We start from the raw sequence: 12,325 nt of genomic DNA on the forward strand, positions 1-12,325 counted from the left end.
ATAAAGTCTTGAACTCTAAAATCTCAATCCAGAGACTCTGATAATGCTGAAATATTCAAAACAAGTATTTCTGTTAGCAGGACTTTCATTCATCCACCAAGACTTTAGGGGAAAAAGTTGCTAAATCATCCTGAACTTGGACCACAGCATCATAAAGTTTGAAATGTTTTACCTCTGCTATTTCACTATTCTTAGTAGCAACTGCCAGCTGAAGGACTCCGGATTTTATAATAAAACTAATAAAACCGATTTCTAGTTTAAGTAGTGGCAGATCACATAAAAAAAAAAAAAAAAGTACTTTTATCCTGTTCCTATCCCAAATTCTTCTCACTTCCTGCTGGTAATATATATGTATTTTTAACTTGCAATTAAGCATGCCCATCAGATGCCAAAAAATGTCCTCAGCAAAGCACTCTCCCTCTTTTTAGTCTTCTAGCATGTACTTTATTAGAAGTAACTATTTTTGCCCATAACATTTTGCAGTCTGATTATCTGTTACTTTGTTGATGTGACAATAATTCTTTTCTATTTATAATCCCTCGTTCTAGCAATGCACAATAACGCCAGCTTTGTCCTCCCATTACTTTTTACTCTTCTCCAGCAGAGCTGATAGATCCATTTGTAATGCAGCTGCTGGACCTTGGACCTTGGCTACCCATGCTGCATTCCAGACTGCCTTTCCTATCCTGTCCCCGTACATTGATATATCTCATACAAATAGTTTGTGACTGAGCTGTTTAAACGTTCTTCTCTTGGTTTTTCTTTTGCAAGCCGGGTTTAATTGCTGTTAAACAAACTGATGTTTCTTCACTAGCATTTCTAAAACACTCCCCAGGTATTTTCTTCCATCTCTATCTGTGTGTGTTTTGTTATTTTCTTAATGTCCTAGTCTCATTAGCAAGATATTGCCCAGTTAGTTTGTTATTTGATCCAAACTTTAGCCAGGCTATTTTCTCTCTCATATATATAGTCAGCTGTCCTTACACACATCTCATTTTGCATGGTATCTGCAGTTGTTTTTAGCTGTTTCTCTCCTGGCAGTATAAAACCTGCCTATCTCAGCACTGATGCTGAGATTTTTATTTCCTATCCAAATCTCTTAGATAACCCCTGTTCAGTTTGTTCCCATTTCACAGTGACGTTCAGAAGGATCCAGCTCGCAGCCCACTCAAGGGTTTCCTTGCCCTCCCCACATCTCCATGACATCAAGATATAATTATTATTTTGTATGTCTTTTCAGTCAAAAATGACAAAATAAGTGCCTAGGTCAATAATGTGAGGGTTGTGTTGCAGCCCCTCCAGAGAGCTGTTTTCATGGCATACAGCTGAGTGTGTGTTGTGTGTAAGAACATGCAAAGTGGAAAACACACCAGGATAGTGTTGTAAACAGTTGCCAAGCTGATTCAATCTCTTCCTTGCTTTTTTGTTTAAATCTTTTTAGTATCTTAGATTATGCACATTTTTTAACCTTAATGCTGCTTCTGTATCCTTTAAGACAGCATCTGCAGCTGTCACCGGTGAATTCATTTTGGTTTCATTCTGCCTATCATTTCAGACTATCTGTAAATAAAAGATGTGAAATGGGCTTCCTGTCCCTCATCATTAAATGGTGTTTCTTTATATGTTGCAACATGGCAAACAGTAGAAATGAGGATATTAAAAAGAAGAGAATGACAGGAATTCACTTTGGAAATTCTTATAGCTTATGTACTCTTGCTTTATTACTTTATAATTGTATTCCAAGCACAACACTTACTTCTCCAAAACACTTGCTATATGTTCCCCCTACAGACAGTACTTTCAATCATGTTACTACTGATCTAATCCAGTAGGGAGATACGATTTCATATAATCTACCTAGCATTTATTTTGGCATGTATAAGGATGGCTTTATCAGAAAGTCAGAAAGATTTTTGCTTTTACACATTCTGAGTATCATTTCTATACTTGGGGAAACCTGCCATTACCTTCATCCCAATCAAACAGATTTGCAGTAAAGACTCCAGCAAGAAAATTCCACATTGTAGGCAAGCAATCTGTATGTCTTAAGCTTATAGTACCAAATTCTTCCTGACCCATTTTCTTTTCAGTAAACACAGTCCTTCCCCCTGCCATGCACTTGGGTGCATGCTTTGCCAATGGTTTGGTAGTGGCACTTTGAATTAAGAATGTTAGTTGCTAACTTCTTTTCCCTAATAGCTATGAGTCCCGTCTCCTGCTAGTGCTTCTCAATCCTTTTTTTCTCTTTATTTATTTTTTATTTATTTTTGGCATATGGTTTGATTTTCACTTTGGTTGTTCAGACCACTGCATTCACACTTCACTGTCTGCTTAGATTATTTATATGCAGTTCTTTACTGTAAACAACTTTTCCAATGTTGTTTTCAGTCAAAAATGACTGAAATATATGCATAGGAAAAATAATGTGACGGCTGTGTTTCATCCCTACAAAGAGCTGTTTGCATGGCAAAGCTAAATAGGGCAATTTCTTATAGCAGTTGTCCATAATTTAGTAATTTGTTGTTGTAATGCCATACTTTTCTAAATTGTCTTAAACTAATATCCTATTGATGATTTTGAAGCAACATATATGGCTGTTCATATTATTATTCCTCAGTATATTTCAAGCTGATTTTACTGATGTGATCTGCTTCTAGACTTCAGCTTTTCAAGAGAGAAGCCATACACAGGGAGAAGGAGAATTTTGCTGCTGCTTCATTATTATTGATTTCTTTTTCAATTTGCCCTTGTTTATCACATCCATTTATTTTCATTTTTTTAGATGGAAGTTAGATTTTTCAAAGTTTATTTCTTTTTATTTCCTTCCTTACTGTCAAGATTTCACCTTGGTGCAACTTGCGATATCATTTAACTGCTATCCCTTCAAGGCAGTTCTTTTTTTTTTCCATGACTTGCCTAAGGTGTTTCTTCTCCACCAAAGCCCATGGCAGAAGCTGCAGACTATACACCCTCACTTATTTTATCCACCTGCATTAAGTTTTTTTTTTTCTTACTTGCTCCATTTCTTGCTTGCATGGTTTCCTTTTTGTTCATTAGAAACCTAGTGAATCATTTGAGTCCATAGCTTTTTTGTATCACTGTAATGCAAGTTACAGTACTGTCAATGCTGTCTCCTCTTTTTGTTCTTTACAAGTTTTCTCATTCTGTAGGAAAGATATAATCAGTCTTTAGTAAGAACCTGATTTGATTAACCATATTGGCAAATGGAAAAGTTTCCCTGAACAGTTTTTATTAATTTGTCTTTCATTGAGTTACACAATCTCTTCTGTGCCCGGAGATGATGTCTAAATCAGCAATTGTCTTTCTCACTGTGATATCTGTATAGCTCCCCTGGCTTCTCTTTTAGTTTGGCCATATTTTATATTGGTGTTTCTGCAGTGCTGCACTGGTGAGCTGGAATGCCCTCAATAGCTCTGAAGTGCTATGAGGCTGGACATGTTCAAGAATCCTTTTTGCAGAGTGGCTACAGGAAATATATAAACAGAACATTTGCAGTTGCAGAAATAAACCATTTGTGATAAAAAGCTAGAAAAAAAAATAGCAGGTTTTGTTTTGTTTTTAAATCTTTGTCTCTGGAGTGAATAAAACACTGAAAACTTCTATAGAGGAAAAACAAACAAAAAAAAACACTAGCATGCTTCTTTTATTACAGTAGTACAGTAAGAAATATTATTTTTTCTCATTACTTCAGTAAAATGCAAAAGTAAGCATGTGTTTGTATTGGGTTTATGTGGTAAGGGCCTGGTAGCAGGGGGCTGCAAGGGTGGCCTCTGTGAGCTGAGCCCAGCAGCTGCCCCATGTCAGATCAGAGCCAGCTCCAGATGGCTCCACAGGGACCTGCTGCTGGCCAGAGATGAGCTAGGGAGCGATGCTGGGTGTGCGTCTTGGAGAGCAGATTGAAGAAAGGGGAAAAAAAAGAACCTGCTGTGCAACAGCAGCTGGGAGAGAGGAGTGGGAACCAGCCCTGCAGCCCCCAGGTCAGTGCAGCAGGAGGCAGGAGGTGCCCCAGGCAGGCAGCAGCAGTTCCCCTGCGGCCTGTGGAGAGGCCCCTGGTGGAGCAGGCTGTCCCCCTGCAGCCCATGGGTCCCACACGGAGCAGATCTCCACGCTGCAGCCCGTGGAGGAGCCCCCGGTGGAGCAGGTGGAGGTGGCCTGGAGGAGGCTGCGGCCCATGGAGAGCCCCCGCAGGAGCAGGCCCCGGGCCGGAGCTGCAGCCCGTGGAGAGGAGCCCACGCAGGAGCAGGGGCCTGGGGGTGCCAAAATCCCGTGAGAGGAGACCCCGCGTGGAGCAGGGGCAGGGAGGGACCGTGAGGGAGCGGCGGAGACGAAGCGTCAGGGACTGACCGCAGCCCCCATTCCCTGTTCCCCTGCACTGCTCAAGGGGAGGACATAGAAGAGAGTGGATGGGGGAAGGTGTTTTTAGCTTGCTTTTAGCTTCTCAGTGCTGTAGTCTGTTAGTAATAAGCAATAAATTGCATTAATCTCCCTATGCTGTGTTTGTTTTTGACCATGACGATAATTGGTGGGTGACCTCCCTGACCTTATCTCTACCCTTGAGCCCTTCCCATCATATTTTCTCCTTCTTTTCCTGTGATGAGGGAGAGTGAGAGAGTGGTTGTGGTGGAGCTCAGCTGCTTAGCAGGGTAAAACCACCACAATATTACAAATGATACCAAATCCAGTGAGACATATGTATCTGATAATTCTGATAAAAAGTATTTTTTTTTTCTTAATGCTATACAATTAAGAAAATGAAGCAGACTTTTTTTTTTCCCTTTTTTTTTTGTGGGAAATTTTATATATTTGTATTACATCTTTTGCTTTCTGTTTCTTTCTTGTATAGATTAATTTTGTACTCACAAAGAGCGTGCTTGTGAATTTTTTTTGCATACAGGTTTAAGTTCCCTATGTTGGATTTACCGAGCCTTTAAAGCTGGTGTTTTGGATTCACATATCGAAGTAAAAATTGATGTTTAATCTAAAGAAAGAAATAGACTCACACAAGACCTGACTTAGAGATCGTCAAAGCACAAATTTAAATTCCATTTCAGCCAATAAATAATTTATTAGAACATTAGGGCTTTTCTCATTTAGGGGTGCTACAAGGAGAAGTGGAGACATAAATGGTATTTGTTTTGACTCATGGGAGTCTTTCCCCAGAAGATAAGCTTTTCTTTAGGTCTGAGGGAATGTTAAAGTTGAATGTTAAAGTTGAATGTTAAAGTTAAAATCAGCAACACCAGCTGGCTATCCTAGGATTTCTTGATCTCTCTATGAGCCATGAGGTACAGTTAGCACAATGAACTTTCTTTCTTGGTCTTGGGGTGCAGTTCAGGCCACAGACTTTAAGTCATTTGACAAACCGAGGATCAAAATAGTAGAAAGAATCTTTGAGTTGAGTAGCATAAATTCTTCTTGTGAGGACTATCTAATTCTATTGCTTATAATGATATAAGATGGAGAGTCAAATAAATTATGGTGAATTGCTTCTGCTCTCTATTTTAAAGATTATTTTGAAGAGCGTGGCTTTTTAAAAAATGCTGAGGAAAAGGCAATATTTCAACTTACTCAGCAGCAAAGACTTTACAAAATGAGCTGTTCATAAAGTTGTTTTGGAACTCAACAACCGTCATTTTAACTACTGTTTTCTTTGCCTCCATTTCATGTGGCCCTTGTGTGGTTGTATGAACATATTTTTATTACTGGGTTCCTGGGAGCACTGAAGAAGTGCATAAGGATTTTCAGGCTGCCAATCTTTTTTTTTTTTTTTGTCATTACAGAATGCATTTCCTATAGCAGGAAAAATAAAAGCAAACTCAGGAAATACTAGTATTTGTATTGTCAATGAACTGTGACCTAAGAATTTGCAAATTGATTCCTTGAGGTCTTTTAGATCAATCACAAATGCACTTGCACAAATACGTATGGAAGAGCAGGAACAGAAAGATGAGGAACTGCTTAATTAAATTCATACCCATATCACTTCAGTTTGAAATCTAACACAAGAGCAGCTGTAGTTGTATAGACCAAACGTCTATTCAGCCCATCACCCCATTTTCAGGATGAGCTGCAGCACAAAGCTGTTGAAGGAAGAACACAAGCATTTGGCAAGGAGGTCCAGGAGATGCTAACATCTAGCACTCTGAGACCCCTGCAGTGTTCTGCCTAGATATATCTGTAATCTCTATGTTAAAGAGCCCGTCTTGGATTTTTCTTTCATGAGTTTCCCCAGTCCTTGAAGAGTCCCAATCAATTTGTGTATTTATCTGAATGGAAGCCATCTTGTAATTTTGATTGTCCTTGTTGCTCTTCTATGTACTCTTTAAAGTCATACGAAAATACTTTTTTAACCACTGCTGATCATTTTCTACATGGTTCCATAACACAAAAATCTCATTCCCATGTGGCAATGGTCAGTTTAGAGCATATTATATGTCATAAACTCATATCAAAAAATCATATATCATAACTGATTTTTCCCTCCCAAGATGCATCACCTTAAGTTTATCTACTTCGAATTTCATCTGCCATTTTCAGGGCCACCACAGAACGTCATGAGGTCTTTGCACGGTCTTTGCAATCAATTCTCCACTGTGTATACTACCATTTTTATATATTTTTTCTAGTTTTTTACAGTTGTGTAAAACACCACAGGCACTATACAGGCCCCTGTAGGACTCACTGGTGTCTTACCTCACTGGTGAAGACTAATTATTTAAGAACTTTTGATGAGGGACCATGTTGATGTACATATGGGGTGACTCCCTTCAGGGAGAAAGGTTTATGCTGTTTACATAGTCTCCATATGTTTTTCTCTTTTACTTCATTATCCTTTTGCTAACAATATTATTAGAGGCAAATCTGACATGCGTCTGTAAGGAAGTCTGGTGACATAGGATCCTTCCCAAGTGTCCTCACTGTGAACACTGATTTTTTTATTTTTTTTAAGATTTTCTGCTAATTTGTTAGGTTCTCTTAGTGAAAGATCCCAGGTTTCCATTCACAGCCAGAGTGGCAAAGTACTCATAGTTAAAATATATTACCTTACACATTTTAAATAAAATTTGAACAAGTCAAGCATTTGAAAAATTACAATGCTTGGCTATATTGAACTCTAATTTTTCTCTGCAGCCACCTAAAATTCTTTGTTTTAATAAGTATTTAATTTTCCATTCTGATAAATTTGCCAGTTAAAATGAACTATAGCTATCACCTATTTTGCCTTACTTTGTACTGCTTACACAGCAATATAATCCAAGCAATTTAGATGCAGTTACTCCCAATTCACATCCTGCAATGGCTAAGAATATGGGTAACTTTACACATATAAAATGACACACTGATTTTGAATAAAACTATTGGTTTGTCAGATTTTCTTTACCCTAAAAGTTAGTTTCAATCTAACTGAAAAATTATAAACTTTTTTTGTGGTTAAGTATCTTTGAACATAATTAATTTTGGTTTGCAGAACCATTGTTAGAACCATTTTCAGTATAAGATAACATGGTATGTCTTTGATAAAAATACAAATAGCAAAATCGAACATAATATGATTTAATCAAGGAACTTCATTTTACAAAATTTCCAAATATCCTTTTGCCGTATTTCAAGTAGCCTCAGAAGATTATGCTGTAAACCTGTAGACCAAATACCTTCTTTTCCAAATATGTTCTTTGCTTTTAGGGCTTAGAGTGCCAGATGGATAAGCTAGATTTGCTCTGTTTCAATGGTCAGTGTGAAATATGCCGGAACAGGTAAATCTGGAAAGGAGTTTCCCTACTAATATGAGTAATTATTCTGTCCTGAAGCCTATGTCCAGTGATTTAGTACTACAGAGGTTAAATTGAGTGGTAATGTGTCAGGGATTTACTCTGTGGTGCCTCACAGGTTTGTAGCTAAAATAACATTTACCTTTACTGGGTAACTTCTGAAAAAAGATGCCTCTGTATACTCTCCTCTACACATTTTAAAGTTTGATGAAACTTTAAGACAACATTTAGGTTTGTCGGGGACTTCTTATTAAGAGCACTACTACTCTAATACACGTTGCAACTATGAAGAAGAGCATGTATGCCATAAAATCAGTTTAGAGGAATACATGTGTTTTGGGATTAAGATGGAAAAAATCGAGAAGTAACAATACCCATTTTGAGTTCTCGTTAGAATACTCTCTGTGAAAGGAAATACTACCAATAGATGGCACTGTGGTTCTGCGACTCAGGTGTTATTTGTGTCTGTGTAAAGTGCTGCAACGCTATTTATTTGTGATGCTTATTAATTTTAAACTTATAGTGTGACTTTTTAGGAAAATTAATGTACTTGGTTTATATTATTGCAAGTATGTTGTTTCTGAGACTGAAATGTTTTAAGCTGTATGTATTTGTCCAAAGAGTATAAAACTTTTCATGAGAACTGCTGTCTTAGGAAAAAATGATTGCAATGGCTCATTCTGGACCACAGTCTGCTGAGATAGATAGTTAAATTCTGCAACACGGTCCTTCTCTTTGTTGGTTGAGCAAGATCTTTAACACAACTTTAGCTTTCAGTAGATATACTGTGGGTACATAACGGGGAAATTAAAGCAAACTAAAATTACTACTTAAGACAAACCTCCAGTTTATAAAACAACTGATAGCATTTGAGCATTTTAATCTGCTTTACTAGCAGTGGGATCTGACAAAACAATAAAGCGTTAGAACACCATTTTACATTAACATTTACAAAATACAGCAAACATTTTTTCTCTATGTATTTACATAAGCAAACATACGGGTATTCAAAATAGAATGCATCTCACCATTTGGCAATAATTACATAAGTACAGTGCATGATAGGCTGAATGGGATTGATATAGAGGATTTTTTTACCCTGAAGTTTATAAATATGCACACCAGCTTAGGAGATACATGGTGAGCTTTATGTCTTTGGACATTTTCAGATGCAGTCTTAACAGTAATAAAATGTAGATCTACTTGAAAAATTGTTGATTAAAACATTTTTCAGACGAAGCAGCTCTTTTGGAGGTGGTTATGACAGAATGACTCATCATGCTTTTCCTGTATGGCAGGAGAAGGCCCTAACCTCTGAGCTAGTCCGTGTGAATGTTTTCCTTTATTTGCCTGGAAATTTTCAAAAGTTTCCATTCCAGTCTGATGCATAATGAAAACACTCACTTTTATTTTTTTGCAAGATGGAGCTGTTGCCTGAAGCTGGTCATGTTAAACTGTAGTGTTCATCCCTACCATAGGTCCAGTGCTATAAATTCTAGTTGAAAACAGCTGAACTTTGTCATCTGTCAGCAGTGTAACTACTCTGTTAATTGCTATCTACTGATTAGACCTCCCGCAGACCTGGCACGGTGAGTATTACATATTCAGACACTGACTCTGTCATCCTCACTAAGGCAAACCATACAAAAATCTATTAAAATTTTGGTGCAAGGTGGCAGAATCAGGCCTCGCAAAACTGCCAAAGGTGTTCGTAAGGAGCTGGAGATAATAGTTTTCATCTGCTATGCATGCTTTGCTTAGGTTTCTTGGGCAAGAGCTGATGCTCACTCCATAAAACCACCTGAGTGACCGCAGTACTAAAATCTCAGGCATCATCCCTTCTAACCAAAAAAAAAATTAAATGTTAGGTTACTTCCAGCTGTCAACTGAAGAAATGCTGCCCAGACTCTTAGCCCCAAAATATAGGTTTGATTTTAATAAGCGGGAAGGATTTTAATGTTCAGTCATCTTCTAATGAAACATCAAGTGAGTAATTGAAACCCTTTCTGTTTGTAATGAAACATTCCCCGTCAGTATTTGCAACCTGAGCGATTTGACATTGTGAGAGAGGAACAGAAGGTGAAACGAGAGAGAAACGGGAGGCTGATTTGTTCTGCCACATGGGTGAAATGCAGACAGTAAGCAGAGAGCATAGGCAGTGGATGTTAAATGTTTGGTAACAGCTTGGTAAGTGCAGCCGAGTGAAGGAGATGGTGCTGCACAGCAACCAGACCCCCAGGATTTTCTGGAAAAACTGAACTTTGGAAAAGTGCAGGGTGCCCATATACATCTGAAGGTGTGCAGGCCAGCTCTGCTGCCTGGCACGGATGGACAATGGGACCGGGGCTTTCTGCTTGTTTCTTTTGCAAGGACAGGGATGCATCAAAGTGGGACTGAACGGCATGAAAGGTGGCAACTCCCTCCACTTTTGGAAGCACCTGTGTTTCCTTTCCCCTGACACGCAGGGTTAGAGTCTTTCGATCCTGTATCAGTGTTCACCATATGAAGGCAACCTGGTTTGGTGCCAGATCCTGAGCCTCAGACCTCTACTCAGAAAACCCCTTAGTTTTTTTTGTTTGTTTACTTGTTTCTGCCTACCTCTTCCCTGGATTTCATTGCGTTTAGCAGCTTCCCCCTGCAATCCCTTCTCTGCCAATGTGGAGGTGTGGGCTTGCACCCCTCTTGCTGTGCTGTGCAGGAGTGCAAGGGCGTGTAGGAAGGGAGGAGCAGTGGGTTGGTTTTTCCTTCTGCTGAAGCTGTTTCACTTTGGTCCTGGTGACCAAGTGCTTCCATAAACCAGCTTGGTGAGCACAGTATTCACACCACTTGATTTAGCAGGGGATCCGAAATTTCCATTTTTAGAGGACGGGGAAACCATTAATGGCCGCATGCCTGTGGATGCCATGGGCACCATTGCTGCAACAGGGCTGCAGCACACTGCTTCGACCTGCACATGAATCCTGAGGGCTGTGGAGCGAGTCAGTGCCACCATGTGGACACAGGAGCGTGACCCATGTGGCTCAGACCTATCCTACGTTGGTGGAAACTGCCCCAAAATACAGCAGATTTAGCTGTCTTACTGGCAACTGGTAAAAGAACAATAAGAGGGGTTGCTTGGAAATCAGCCAAATAACCAGCCAAGTTCTAAGTCTTTTTCTACCACAGAATTCAGTATTTTAACCTAAAGGTCTTCCTCTTCTAGTCAAATACCCTAGCTGGTTGGCTAGAATCAGATTTATTTTTCTCTCCCCCCTTCTAGTGGATATGCAATTGTCCTGTGAAAACTGAACAGCTTCAAGAGAAGGACTTATTAAATGATGAAGGCATTGGAGTTTGGCTTCTGGATAGGTAGTGCCTTTTTTCAAAAGGGACAGGATCTGAAACTCAGATGCATCCTACTTCTCTTCATTATGGCTGCAAAAATTCATGTGATGAATCAAATGCTTGGACTTCAGTTTTGCAGATGGATGCAACATCTGTATCTCTGCTCTCCAGCACGGTCCCACTGGCTTCGGTTAAGTTGTCTATGATGCCCAAAAGGAAAAGTTTCATGACTAGGCATTTCTTTCAGACGATGTATTTGATATTCTTTATGTAATGTTTTTTCTGCCCTTGGAGCTATGCAGGTGAAATATGGTGCTGTTTATAAGTCCTGTTATTTTCAAGTGGGCCTAATTTGCCCAAACATATTTCATTAAGGCTGAGTCCTCATAGTGCAAGCTACCTACCGTTCCTGAGCAATCTACCATAACAGCAAAACAGCAAAAACAGGGAAAACAATTTTGAACAAGTAACAGTTCTTAAATAATTCTGACTCTACAAGCACTAAAACAAAACCAGAAGGACACCTTCATAACGGCCTTTTTAACCAAAGAGAAATGGTGAGAGAGACTCTGCTGAAACCTTTTACTAGAGGATTTGTTCGTGCAAAACTTCCACTGATAAGTGGAAGTCAGGCTCTTCTGGAATCAAACAGAGGCATAGAATCATTCTTGAAATTATTTAGCAATGTTGTGCCTGATTTTCCACTCTTCTCTCCCTTCACTTCCCTGTCAACACCAGTGGGAAGGAGCAGAGAACCATGTCCAATATTACTTTTGAAAAAACTACTTTCAAGTTTTAAATAGAACATATGAAACTTTTAGAATGGAAATAAAGTGCAAGACATGAAATAAAGATTAAGAATGGTGGTAGAAACAAAGGATTGTTCAAGTATAATTTACTTCTGAAGATTGCTAATTTGAACTATAGAGCAAATGGCAGGAAAGTCCAGTAACATATCAGAATGGTCACTCAGAAGAAAAAATAGCCATAAAAACACCGTTACCAAAATTTCCATATAATTCATCTATACAGGTTTTAATAGATTTTTCTTTAATGCTTTAAAATTTATCTTAAATATATATTAGTAAATTAACCATCATTTTATTTAAAATTCCATAAAGTGCTCATTCAGTAAATGATAACAAATTTCCATTGCAGCAAGGCAAACTAGCTGGAACCTACTCTGCGAGGAAATCAAAGGACAGCTTAGC

The sequence above is a fragment of the Anser cygnoides genome, chromosome 1 (genome assembly GCF_040182565.1).
Source record: "Anser cygnoides isolate HZ-2024a breed goose chromosome 1, Taihu_goose_T2T_genome, whole genome shotgun sequence".
Classification (NCBI taxonomy): domain Eukaryota; kingdom Metazoa; phylum Chordata; class Aves; order Anseriformes; family Anatidae; genus Anser; species Anser cygnoides.